Here is a 15,355-nt window from a genome sequence, read left to right as displayed (position 1 = left end):
TTTATTCAGTGTCTTTCCGAGGACAATAGCCCAAGAAACAGCCTCTCAGATAGCACTGAGAAATTGTTCTGATGAGGTAAGGAGGGAAGAAAACTCTGCATGTGATTTTGGCCAACAGGATACATGCCACCACATACAAATCTCTGTAGAAAGTTGCTGCTAGTCAGGAAAAGCAGTTTCCTTAGTTAAACGTTTTAGTGCTCTAAGTATGGGATGATGCAAGAATCTGAGTTCATAAAAAGATTCTCCTGAAATATCTAACTGTCTGAAGGTCTGTTCTACCAGTTTTCCCAGAGCACAGAGTGCTTCATTCCTGACCTCTGCTGTGAACTCTTTTGGGATGGTTTCTAAGGTCAGCGGCTACTGTGGCTAATGACTCAATCCTTGTAGAGCCGGATGGCTAGTGACATTCTGTAATTGAAGATTCCAGTAAGAACATTTTTATAATGGTACAGAAACCAGAATTGTGTGGATCATTTCAACATAACACCTTTTGGAACAACATGAAGCAGCTGGAATTGAGACATGATTCTGACCTATAACCATCTATAATTCTGACAGGTAGATAGTGAAGGAAAAGAGAATAAATCAAGCTTAGTTCCATGTTTTGCACACAGGCAAAAGGATTTTCATGGCACTCTGATGCCACTGATCAAGAAATGGGTTTGAATTGAAACAGGTTCGCAAGGAAGAAAACAAATATCTCTAGAAAATACTAAATTTGAGGTTTTGTAGTGATTGATTTTGGTAGACTATGGGGGAAAGTGAATATATATACTGTATATACACTCCAGTATTCTTGCCTGGAGAATCCCCATGGACAGAGTCGTGTGGCAGGCTACAGTCCATGGGGTCACAAAGAGTCAGACAAAACTGAGTGACTAAACACACAGCATGCTCAAGTTTATATCTTTATTGACATCCAAATTTACATCTGTATTTTTATTTGAAATTGTACTTCTGTTCAGGTTTTATTTAACCATACAGTTTGTGTAAATAGAACATGTGCAATTCCAGTGGTGCAAAAGATAATTACCTTCTTTTCGTATGTCAAATACATCCCCAGTATTTTGCTGGTTTTTTGAATTCCATGATTACATATAAGATTCAAATTAAGTACCCCTATATGAATCAAAATGACTGAAAACTGAATAACTAAATGATTTGCCATGGGTAGAGAATGGGCATAGGGGAAAATTAGAAATCTGCCTAAGATCAGTCCTTCAGAAGAATCTGGGGAAGAGAAAACAAACTCAATGGCTATTTAAAGCTGTAAGTGACTGATGTATTTTTTTCAGCACATCTTACCTGATAAAATTCAAGGACCAGACACTTTATTCAACAAATATACCTTCATAAAACCATTTTGAAGTAGAAGTAAAAGCTACCTGCTGCTGCTGCTGCTGCTAAGTCACTTCAGTCGTGTCCGACTCTGTGCGACCCCATAGATGTCAGCCCACCAGGCTCCCCCATCCCTAGGATTCTCCAGGCAAGAACACTGGAGTGGGTTGCCATTTCCTTCTCCAATGCACGAAAGTGAAATGTGAGGGATTTTCCAGGCAAGAGTACTGGAGTGGAAAATCTACCTAGATTCTACTTATTTCTAGACTGGCTAAACATTTTTTTCCTTCGTTTTTTGACTCTGACTAAAATTGTTCTTTTTATAGATTTACAATTACAATATTTATCTAGAAAATAACATGGATGATAATGACTATACTTTTCCTTACTTTTTAAGGCTTGAATCTATTATTTTTTATAAGAATTTTTTTAGGTCTACCAACAACAACAACAACATACAAGATATCAAGAGATGTTTTAGAGAAATTAAACCAGGCTTAAGAAAGCTTCCCACAGATGACTTCAAAACTGTTAATATTTGTCATGTAGCTCTTTTTGCATGTCATCATATCAAATAAACAAGCAAAACAAATATACCACAAAGCAAAAAATCTGCTTAAATGGCCAGACATACTGTCAACTTTATTTGTGGGGCAATGAAAGTAGGAACTGTACTACATACTGTACACAAGAAATACTAATACCAACCTCAATATGTTTTCAGTCATACTTAGAATAGGTCCCTAATGTCTCTACTTCCCTAGCATTTAGAAAGAAAGAAACAAGTTGCTTAGTCGTGTTCGACTCTTTGTGACCCCATAGACTGTAGGCTACCAGGCTCCTCCATCCATGGGATTTTCCAGGTAAGAATACTGGAGTGGGTTGCCATTTCCTTAACTACAGATCTCATTATAAGCATATACATCATTTCTTATGTTAAACAACTGCATCCATTTTCCATTTTCACCATTTTTAAGTCTACCTATTATGCTAATTTAACAAAATCTAAGAAACCAAATTCACTTGAAGGCTTGAGCTGGAAAAATTATAAATATTTTTGATTTTTAGTTTTCCAGGTCAATTTATAAATTCATTTAATTGGGGGAAATTGTGAATTAAGATATTTAAGTTTAATTATTTTTCATTATTTTGCCTTATGTTGCTTATAGATTCTGATAAAAATATACTGATTCAGCACATAACACAAGTTTGCATAATTCACTGTTTTGCTTGGCACATGAGGGGATATGCTAAGTCTCTTCAGTCCTGTATGTCTCTGTGCAACCCCATGGAATTATAGACAAGAGAGATATTCAACCCTCATTGTTCCTACATTCCAATGAAGGTTGGTAATTAGTCACGTCAAGTTTGAAGAGTGCTTTGATAAAGGAAGAATAGAGTATATTAATAGGCATAAGCAATAATAAGAGACCCTACAGTCTGAGGGATGAAAAATAGACCAGAAGAAGTAATATTTAAATTGTAATTAATAACTTGAACAGCTATTGATGAGGAAGGCTGATGTTGCTGCTGTCTTGATTTGAGATGTTAGAAAATTGAAAATGTTTCAGAAGGAAGTTAATTTCCAGAGAATAGATGTATAATAGCATGGCACGTATTCCTGGTAATATGGCTGTGTGACAAATTACAGGGAAATTTAGTGGCATTAAATAACCATTTATTTCATTCACAGATTTTTGTGGGTCAGGAAAACTTGACTTATATATATGGCCTTTGATGCTGGTTGTTGATTTTGGACTCCTGCTTCTCTCTTCATATAGGACATTTCATGTGTTTTCTCTATATGGACTCTTTTGGGCTTTCTTACAGCATGGTGGCTATATTCTAAGGGTGAGTATCCTGAGAGAGATAGAAGGACACAGAGAGAGAGACAAGAGAGTTAGAGATGGAGAGAGAGAAAGGAGGAAGCCAGAGCCTTTTCAAGGCAGAGCCTTGGAAGATATCTAGGATTATTTTCACTGTACTCTACTGGCTTGAGGCGTCACAGGCTCCCACTTAGAAGCAAATGGAAATAACATCAATTCTGTGTCTTAATGGGGGGATCACCAGTTATGTGTATAACAGTCATCTCAGACAGTGCATTCTTCCACAGTCCACTTTGGCAAATGAACATGCTTAGAATTGCTGAAGCATGCTGTGCAAGAGAAAGGAGATTCAGCACTTTATGAGATACGTGGTAGAAGGGTTATGGCAAGATATTGATGAATTTCTTGTAGAAGAAAGTTTTCATAATATTAGTATACTGCAAAGGTCTCTGTATGATTGCTTTGTAAGAATGGGGCAAGTTTAACCATTGAGAATATTGTAAAGAGTTTATTTGGAAAAAAAAAAAAAAACTTATAGAGGTTAAAATAAAATCCAAAGTACTGAGGAAAACAATAAGTAAAACATACTTTGAACATTTAAAATGGGAAGGCTATGTGGTTAATTGGCTGTGAAGAGTCAGGAAAAAAGGCGTCAAAATGACAAGCAGATTTCTGGCATAACCAACTTGATGAATCTTAGTACCATATAAACAAGCAGAAAAGTAGGAATCTATGTAAAGGAAAAAACAAAACAAAACACATGGGCCAGTGATTTGCATGCTGGGTTTTAGATAAAGATTCTGAATAAGAAACTGAATGTTTTGGGCTACAACACATAAGATTAATTAGAAATGAAAAAAATATAGACTTAACAAGTTCCCGGTATCAAGAGAACTGTTGAAACCATGGACTATAAGAGGTGATTTTGAAAGAATATATAGAAATGGAAATAAAAGGGAGTTTATGGAAGAGTCTTGCAACAACATCAAGGGGCTGATGAAAGCTAACATATATTGGTTGTAGCGTTTACTGTATTCCAGCATTCTAACTACTTAAAACATATGATCTTGTTTCATCTTACAGCTATCACATGAAGCAAATGTCATTCTTATCGCCATTAAATGATTAAGAGCAAAATCAAGAGAGGTTAAGATAATGGAGCACGGATTCTCAATTCAGTTCAGTTCAGTCACTCAGTAGTGTCTGACTTTTTGCGACCCCATAGTCTGCAGGAAGAAGACTTCTCCGTCCATCACCAGCTCCCAAAGCATGCTCAGATTCATGTCCATTGACTCAGTGATGCCATCCAACCATCTCATCCTCTGTCATCCTCTTCTCCTGCCTGTAATCCTTCCCAGCATCAGGGTCTTTTCCAATGAGTCAGTTCTTCGCATCAGGTGGCCAAAGCATTAGAACTTCAGCTTCAGCATCAGTCCTACCAATGAATATTCGGGACTGATTTTCTTTAGGATTGACCAGTTTGATTTTGCAGTCCAGGGGACTCTAAAGAGTCTTCTCCAGCACCGCAGTTCAAGCATCAATTCTTTGGCACCCAGCTTTCTTTATAGTCCAACTCTCACATCCATATATGACTACTGGAAAAACCATAGCTTTGACTAGACAGACCATTGTTGGCAAAGTAATGTCTCTGCTTTTTAATATGCTATCTAGGTTTGTCATAGTTTTTCTTCCAAGGAGCAAGTGTCTTTTAATTTCATAGCTGCAGTCACCACCTGCAGTGATTTTGGAGCCCAAGAATAAAAGTCTGTCACTGTTTCCATTGTTTCCTCATTTATTTGCCATGAAATGATGGGACTGGATGCTATGATTTTAGTTTTTTGAATGTTGAATTTTAAGCCAACTTTTTCACTCTCCTCTTTCACTTTCATCAAGAGGCTCTTCAGTTCTTTTCCGCTTTCTGCCATAAGGGTGGTGTCATCTGAATATCTGAGGTTATTGATATTTCTCCTGGCAATCTTGATTCCAGCTTATGCTTCATCCAGCCCAGCATTTCACATAATGTACTCTGCGTCTAAGTTATATAAACAGGGTGGCAGTGTACAACCTTGATGTATCCTTCCAGAATTTGGAACCAGACCACCGTTTTTCCATGTCTGGTTCTAACTGTTGCTTCTTGACCTGCATACGGATTTCTCAGAGGCAGGTCAGGTGGTCCGGTATTCCCATCTCTTAAAGAATTTTCCACAGTTTGTCATGATTCACACAGTCCAAGGCTTTAGCATAGTCAGTGTAGCAGAGGTAGATGTTTTCTGGAATTCTCTTGTTTTTTCTATGATCCAGTGGATGTTGGCAATTTGATCTCTGGTTCCTTTGCCTTTTCTTTATCCAGCTTGAACATCTCAGTTCACGTACTGTTGAAACCTCGCTTGGAGAATTTTGAGCATTACTTTGCTAGCCTGTGAGATGAGGGCAGTGCTGCAATAGTTTGAGCATTCTTCGGCATTGCCTTTCTTTGGGATTGGAGTGAAACTTAACCTTTTCCAGTTTGTGGCCACTGCTGAGTTTTCCAAATTTGCTGGCATATTGAGTGCAGCACTTTCACAACATCATCGTTTAGGATTTGAAATAGCTCAACTGGAATTCCTTCACCTCCATTAGCTTTGTTTGTAGTGATGCTTCCTAAGCCCCACTTGACATTGCAATTCAGTATGTCAGGCTCTATGTGAGTGATCATACCATCGTGGTTATCTGGGTCATGCAGATCTTTTTTGTACCGTTCTGCTGTATATTCTTGCCACCTCTTCTTAATATCTTCTGCTTCTGTTAGGTCCATACCATTTCTGTCCTTTATTTTGCCCATCTTTGCATGAAATTTTCCCTTGGTAGCTCTAGTTTTCTTGAACAATCTCTAGTCATTCCCTTTCTGTTGTTTTCCTCCATTTCCTTGCATTGATCACTTAAGAAGGCTTTCTTATCTCTCCCTGGTATCCTTTGAGATTCTGCCTTCAGATGGATATATCTTTCCTTTTCTCCTTTGCCTTTAGCTTCTCTTCTTTTCTCAGCAATTTGTAAGACCTCTTCAGACAACCATTTTGACTTTTTGCATTTCTTCTTTTTGGGATACGAATCATGGATTCTACCCTGGACATTTACATCCTCAGCTTGTGTTATTCTTGGCCATTACTATTCTTTCCTAAGACAAGAAATTGAGATGAGGTGAGAAAATGAATAAGACCAACATCAGAGAGACAAAAAGTGAACCTGTAACAAACAGTGTCATCAGCAACATGGAGAAAGAGCACTTTAAAACCAAATTATATGTTATTAGTTTCGTATAATTTGTCTGCATGTGTTAGTTGCTCAGTCATATCTAACTCTGCGACCCCATGTAGCCTGTTAGGTTCCTCTCTCCATGAAATTCTCCAGGCAAGAAATCTAGAATGGGTTTCCATTTCCTTCTCTAGGTGGTCTTTCTGACCCAGGATTACACCTAGGTCTCCTATATTGCAGACAGATTCTTTACCAACTGAGTCAAAAGGGAAGACTTTCTCATTATAATTTGGTGAATGGAGATCTAGCAGAGTTGAGGACATGTATATCATAAATGAGAAAAATAAAATCTCATTTTGTCAAAAATCTTAAAATTAATTCCACAAATAACATTTAAATGTTAAATATTGATACTATTCTTGAGACATAGATGCATTTATTTGAAGCGACCCAACAACAAATTTAACTCTTCAGAATTTGAAGGAGTCAGTTGTATCACAATATAAATCAGTAACTTTCATAAATATAATTTTTTCATATGTTATTTTTAATCTTTTAGGGAGATTTGTGCTCTTTACTAAGTTATATTATCATACCAGTTTAAACTTTAAAATGTATTAAATTACTTGCCCAAGAGTAAAAGGAAGATATGGTATTTCTATCATGCAGCATCTTGTGTACCATACTCCTTCTCTGTAGTATGAGAGACAATGATGGAAAACAGGGATTGGAGTGAATCTTTGCCATAATGAAATCATTGTCATTGTGCCTTTCCAAGATTATAACCTTAAATACCCAAATGATATTAGTATTCAGGCAAAATTTAGGACTTAAAACTATACTTGAAGACTAATACAGCCCTTATATTATATAACTATTTGCAGAAATACTATGTGTCTCTGGTTGTATGCAAACTTCTCCATATGCAGGGTAATCTTTGTATGACAATATGACATGAGTCCTGGAAAGGCTTGGCCAAATTATGGATTATGTCATCTCTTATGGCTTCCCAGTGGCTAAGTGGTAAAGAATCTGCCTGCCAATGCAGGAGACACAGGAGACACAGATTTGATCCCTGGGTTTGTAAAAGCCCCTGGAGGAGGAAATGGCAATTCACTCCAGTATTCTTGTCTGGAAAATCCCATGGACCGAGGAGCCTGGCAGGCTACAATCCATGGTCTTGCAAAGAGTAAGACATGATTGATTGAGCACTCATGCTCACATGTACATACGCTCACATGCACACACACACTTAGGCTATGTCCAAGATATTAGTATACTAACTACAAAAATTTGTCTGAACTTCTCTGTATTAAGTTGCTTCCCCCAAGTTTTCTGAATATTGCTAAAGAAGAATAAACTCCTTTTCCCCTCAATGTTCAAGGAAAGCATCCTCCAAATTGCAGAATAAATAAATCCAGCTGGAAGAGAAAAAAGGAAAGCAAAACATTAAAAAAATGTGTCAGTATTGATATCAAATCTCAGGAAATTGTCAACACCTCAACTCTAATGCCCAGATCTAGAAAGGTCTACTTGATTTCTGAAACTAGGACTGGAATTTTATGAAGTACGTCTTATAGATTCTTGTCAGCTTGCTTCATTTTAGATTTCATCCTTGGCAAGCCCTAGAGAAATATTGGAAGTCAGGAGAAGGGAGCACTCCCTTTTGGTTTTCTTGTCATTCTTGTTAGCTTCTCTCCAGCATCAGCACTTCATTCTAGCAATGGTTCTGTCCCCTAACTACTTTAAAACCAACCCCTTTTCACCTACTTTGATGGTCCTAAAGCATTTGGCCTTCTCTCTTTCTCAAAACACAAGCAAGAAAAATTTATTTCTCATGGTTCTGGAAGTTTAAAGACCAAGATAAAGGTGCAGGGAGATTCCGTATCTGGTGAGGGCCCACTCTCTGGTTCATAGATAGGATATTCTTACTGTGTTCTCACATGTTGGAATGTGTGAGGGAGCTCTTTTTGTCTCTTTTGTAAGGGCACTACTTATATTTATGAGGGCTCTACTCTCATGACCTAATCACCTCCCAAAGGCACCATCTCCAAATACCATTATATTGGGGGTTAGGTTTCAACATGAATTTTGAGGACACACAAATATTCAAGCTAATGCAAAAACCCAAGTGCAAACTCCATGTTTTTTGTTTTTTTCCCCTGACGTTTCTGATACTTTTAATTCCCATTTCTTCCTTTTTGTTTATTTTACCAGCTGCTTCCCATAGTAGTTCCTTGGTTCCTCATATGTTCCATTTGCTCTTTCCAGCTCTTGTGTAATCAGTTGTTTATACCACATCCTCTTTTCTAATTTCTAATGTGTCTGTGTTACTTACTGGATCATAATAGCAAGTATTAAAAACTATTGCCAATATGAGTTTATGTTGTCTCTGCAAGGATTCCTGGAAATCCAACAATAAAGAAAATGTTTCCAAAAATTGGGCATTTACTCTCTACAAAAAATGGGCCTACCTTCCTACCAAAAAGAAGGAACCTACCTCAACATAGTAAAGGCCATATATGATAAGCCTACAGCAAATATTATTTTCAATGGTGAAAAACTGAAAGCATTCCCCCTAAGATCAGGAACAAGACAAGGGTGTCCACTTTTACCACTATTATTCAGCATCATTTTGGAAGTCCTAGCTTCAGCTATCAGAGAAGAAAAAGAAATAAAAGGAATCCAGATAGGAAAATAAGAAGTAAAGCTCTCACTGTTTGTAGATGACATGACACTGTACATAGAAAACCCTAAAGATAGTATCAGAAAATTACTAGAGCTAATCAGTGAATTTAGCAACTTGCAGGATACAAAATCAATACAAAGAAATCACTTGCATTTCTATATACTAACAATGAAAAACCAGAAAGAGAAACTAAAGGATCAATTCCATTCACCATTGCAACAAAAAGAATTAAATATCTAGGAATAAACTTACTTAAGACAAAAGAACTGAACAAGAAAATTATAACACTGATGAAAGAAACCAAAGATGAAATAAAGAGATGGAGAGATATTCCATGTTCTTCAGTAGGAAGAATCAATATTGTGAATATGATTATACTACCAAATGCAATCTACAGATTCAGTGTGATCCTTATCAAATTACCAATGGCATTTTTCACAGAACTAGAACAAAAATTTCACAATTTATATGGAAACACAAAAGACCCTGAGTACCCAAAGCAGTCTTGAGAAAGAAGAATGGAGCTGGAGGAATCAAGCTTCCTGACTTCAGATTATACTACAAAGCTACAGTCATCAAGACAGTATGGTACTGGCACAAAAACAGAAATGTAGACCAATGGAACAAGATAAAATGCCAATACATAAACCCGTGTATCTATGGGTACCTTATTTTTGACAAAAGAGGCAAGAATATGCAATGGGACAAAGACAGACTCTTCAATAAATGGTACTGGGAAAACTGGATAGCTACATGTAAAAGAGTGAAGTTAGAACACTTCCTAACACCGTACACAAAGATAAACTCAAAATGGATTAAATACCTATATGTAAGACCAGAAACTATAAAACTCTTAGAGGAAAACATAGGCAGAACATTCAATAACATAAATCAAAGTAATATCCTGTACAACCAACCTCTTAGAGTAACAGAAATAAAAAACAAAAGTAAACAAGTGGGACCTGACTGAACTTAAAAGCTTTTGCACAGCAAGGGAAACTATAAGCAAGATGAAAAGACAACCCTCAGAATGGGAGAAAGAATAGCAAATGAAACAACTGACAAAGGATTAATTTCCAAAATATATAAGCAGCTCATACAACTCAACGTCAGAAAAACAAACAACCCAATCAAAAAGTGGGGGAAAAGACCTAAACATACCTTTCTGCAAAGACATACAGATGACTAACAAGCACATGAAAAGATGTTCAACATTGCTTATTATTAGAGAAGTGCAAATCAAAACAAAATGAAATATCACCTCACACTGGTCATAATGGCCATCATGAAAAAGTCTACAAACAATAAATGTTGGGAAGGGTGTGGAGAAAAGGGAATGCTCTTGCACCATTGGTGGGAATGTAAATTGATAACAGCTACCATGGAAGATGGTATGGAGATTCCTTTAAAAAAGTAGGACTAAAGCCACCCTATGACCCAGCATTCCCACTCCTAGGCATACACCCTAAGGAAGCCAAAATTGAAAAAGACACATGTATCCCATTGTTCATGAACACGGAACAACCTAGATGTCCATCAACAGATGAATGGATAAAGAAATTGTGGTACGTATACACAATGGAATATTACTCAGCCATAAAAAAGAATGCATTTGAGTCAGTTCTGATGAGGTAGATGAACCTAGAACCTATTACACAGAGTGAAGTGAGTCAGAAAGAGAAAGATAAATATCATATTCTAACACATTTATATGGAATCTAGAAGACTGGTACTGAAGACCTTATTTACAGAGCAGCAATGAAGACACAAACATAGAGAATAGACTTACGGACATGGGGAGAGGGGAGGAGAGGGTGAGATGTGTGGAAAGAGTAACATGGAAACTTCTATTACCATATGTAAAATAGATAGCCAACAGGAATTTGCTGTATGCTCAGGAAACTCAAACAGGGGCTCTGTATCAACCTAGAGGGGTTGGGAAGGGGAGGGAGACGGGAGGGAGGTTCAAAAGGGAAGGGATATATGTATACCTATGGCTGATTCATGTTGAAGTTTTACAGAAAGCAACAAAATTCTGTGAAGTAATTATCCTTCAATAAAAAGGTAAATTAAAAAAAAAATTGGGCAGTTACTAACTTTAGGATAAACAAAAAAGTAAAGAAAACAATTTCCTGTATAGAAACACTGAGGCGTGAATAGGCATATAACTTAAATACAGATCTTTCTTAAGAAAAGTTTTATTGGTGTATAGTTGCTTAAAGCATTGTGTTATTTTCTGCTGTACATCAAAGTGCATCAGTCATACATATACATATATCCACTCTTTTTTGGATTTCCTTTCCATTTATGTCACCACAGAGCATTGTGTAGACTTCCCTGAGCCATACGGTAGGTTCTCATTACTTATCTCTTTTATACATAGTAGTGTATGTATGTCAATCTTAATCTCCCAATCCATCCTACTCCTTATTTCCCCCTTTGATGTCCGTATGTTTGTTCTCCATGTCTGTGTCACTATATCTGCCTTGCAAATAGGTTCACCCATAGCACTTTTCTAGAGACCACATATATGCATTAAACAATATTTGTTTTTCTCTTTCTTACTTACTTTGTTCTGTATGACATTCTCTAGGTCCATCCATGTCTCTGCAAAGCAACAGTTTTGTTCCTTTTTAATCAAAACTACAATGAGTTATCGCCCCACACCAATCAGAATGGCCATACTACCAAAAATTCTATGAACACTACATATTGGAGAGGGTGTAGAGAAAAGGGAACCCTGCTACACTGTTGGTGGGAATGTGGATTGGCACAGCCACTATGGAAAACAATAAGGAAATTCCTTAAGAAACTAAAAATAGAACTATCATATGATCCAGTAGTCCCATGTCTGGTCATATACTTAGAGAAAACCATAATTCCAAAAAATACATGCACCCCAATGTTTATTCCAGCACTGTTTTCAACAGCCGGTACATGGAAACAACCTGTGTCTGTCGATAGAGAATGTATAAAGAAGAACCGACACACACACACACACACACACATATATATATATGTATATTTATTATAGATTGACTTAATAAAAGTTGTAATACTGACTGTATGGGGAAGGGAATGCAGAGAGGATGGTAAAGTTTGAAAACTAAATCCACCTCTTCCACAAAAGGAAGTCAATAAACAAAATCTAAAAAAAAAAAAATAATGATTCCTAAATGTTTTGAAAGTTATGACTCCTAAATATCCTGAAAGTTGTCTAGATACCAATCAAGATTTAGATAAATATTTTCTACAATAAATGTTATATCTAAAGATGGTATCATTCATGATCAGAAATGGAACATTAAGTTTTAATTTAAGACTTATTTATTCCCTGGATATACATTAGTGGGTCGATATTTGCAACCTAGTTCATTCTTGATTACTGACTTAAGTCAGCTTAATTGAATGCAGACATGACACATGATAAAAAATCCTATGATGGTAATACCATTTAAAAAAACAAAGTATTCGGCATAATTTATTGAAATTCTAAATCACTGTTTTGTTGAAGATTATTTGGAAGGCTTTTTGCACTTTCCTAATTAACATTATAATAGTTCAGAACACTACACAGAGGATATATAAGGTGCTTAGTTGCTCAATCGTGTCGTTCTATGTGGCACCATGGACTGTAGCCTGCCAGGTCCGTCTGCCATGGGATTTTCCAGGCAAAAATCCTGGAGTGGGTTGCCATTTCCTACTCCCAGGGATCTTCCTGATCAAAGGGTCGAACCTGCATCTCCTGCATTGGCTTATGGACACTGCCGCACCACCTGGGGGGCCCTAGAGGATATATGAGACTATAGGTTAAAATATAAGTTGCTTGTATATACTTATAATTTGCTATTTCAACTACACTGTGATAACCAAATTCTAAATTATTTTACCTCTTATAAGTAGTAAAGTTTAGTCTCTCAATTAGGTCAATAGAGAGTCACACTGATCCTTTTTGACCACCAGAGTATCATTTAGTAATATTCATGGAAGTGTCAGGGCCTTTAGGAAGGAGAACTAATTAAAGAACATTTCTTGAAGACAAGGTATTTCTGAGATAATGTATTGCAGAATTATTGAAGGAATCCTTAGAACTGAGAAGTTATATTGAGACACTATTCTGATACTGATATTATATAAAATATGTTAAGTTCACTTTGACATTTTAAAGAAGAATGAAATGAAAGAGCTTCCTATTATATGTACTGAAAATCTTTTATGACATAGTACTCTTATTTCCAAAGTTATGATTAAAACTGCACTTCAAAAGTCAAATCTTTTCAAAGAAACTCTAAATTACTGAGTAAAGAATTTTGAAATCTTATCTGATATTCTTATGAAAAATTCTTCTGACCTTTGGTTTGACATTGAAGAGCTTTCTCGTTTTCCGAAAACTCTTTTGCTGTGTTCTTTTCATGAAAGTGGAATGACTGGGAAATAATCCGACAGAAAATATATGCTCAATGTGTTATGAGAGTAAGTTTCATATATTTGTAGTACATATAGGTTTATTGTATGTATATATATTCATATAATACAATTAAGAATAAATTTTTTAAATTTATAATCCAAAGTGCTTAAATCAAAATATACTGATTTCCTTTGCTCTGCATAGTGAATCACATGGATATTTTCCAGGTCATAGTTTTCTTTAAATGAGTAAGTTAGATATACTTGTAGCTATGAGTAGAAGAATTGGTCTCATTACTTTTAAGTTAAAATGACAATATTACAGAAAACAAAATATGAGCTCTGTAGCTATCTGAAGAGAAAGAACTTTAAAAATGGGTAAAACCTCTGCAAAAGAAGTTTAATGGCTATGCATTAGAATCTCAGCGTCTCTGATCTGACGGCAAAGCATTAGGCTTGGAAAGTGGATACTTCTATTTAGGTACGGTCGTTTGTGCATGCCAATTTATTTTCTTCTTCCCCCACTCTTACTGAAATGAAATTAAAAAAATTGATCAAAACAAAGACAAAAGACAGGCGAAAGTTTTGAAAAGACATTGGGATGCAGCAAATCAAAGAAGGTGAGTTTGACTTTTATATAATGCAGGATATTGATGAAAACAAAAATCATTACCTCATATAGTCCTTGAGATTCTCAGAATTTAGATAAATTTAGAATGACGCACATAGCCGAAACGAGTAGACTGTTGAAAACAGAATCGTGCTTTGTCCTCTGCCAGATGGGAAATAGATTATTTATTTCTTGAAAAGTGTTACAAAAGGTACTCTGGGTTCCAGAACCCAAGCACAGTAGAAGACTGAAAGAGAAGATACACAGCCCAAGGTTTCTTTGTACTTTCTCTTCCAACTGATTATTTTGCACAGGCTTAATAAAGGAGAAAAGGTTGCCATGTAACCACGGAGTGTATATCAAGTCTTCTTGAAACTAGAAAGGATTGCAGGCAACCACTGTGCAGGGAGAAGGGCAGAGAAAATTTCTCTAGAGACAGGACAGTAAAAGCAGTAGGAGAGATTTTTGTCTGCCATTTTCTATTACTGAAAATTAAGATTTATGTCATAGCTTACTGTTTTATACTTTTAATCTTGAGAACAGCCAGTGCAGTGTGGCTTTGGGAAGATTGGTTTAGATGAGAATATAGCCGTGATTAGTTTTGATAGGAAGTAGGTACAGTGTTTACAATTAATAATGATCACAGACAGGCAGCTTTTCAGTGTTTCACCCCCTGAGGACTAAATGATCAAAACTAAGGGAGACAGTTCTTTAAAAGGATATGCATCGTCAGGGGAAATTCAGAAAATATAACACTAGATCTCCATGAACTCTGCCCCTGTTACTGCCGTAAAAAAATCTGCAGAATTATGATCTAATGTCTTTAAATCACTTCTGATCCATAGTTGTAACACCTGCTGATGGATTTTGCCTGAGAATCCAGAACTCACAATGAAAATTAAATACATACTATTTTTTTCCCATTTATTTTTATTAGTTGGAGGCTAATTACAATATTGTAGTGGTTTTTGTCATACATTGACATGAATCAGCCATGGATTTACATGTATTCCCCATCCCGATCCCCCCTCCCACCTCCCTCTCCACCCGATTCCTCTGGGTCTTCCCAGTGCACCAGGCACGAGCACTTGTCTCATGTGTCCAGCCTGGGCTGGTGATCTGTTTCACTATAGATAATATACATGTTTCGATGCTGTTCTCTTGAAACTTCCCACCCTCGCCTTCTCCCACAGAGTCCAAAAGTCTGTTCTGTACATCTGTGTCTCTTTTTCTGTTTTGCATATAGGGTTA

Source organism: Dama dama, chromosome 30, assembly GCF_033118175.1.
Source record: "Dama dama isolate Ldn47 chromosome 30, ASM3311817v1, whole genome shotgun sequence".
NCBI classification, from domain to species: Eukaryota; Metazoa; Chordata; class Mammalia; order Artiodactyla; family Cervidae; genus Dama; species Dama dama.
This window is presented reverse-complemented; position numbering follows the sequence as displayed.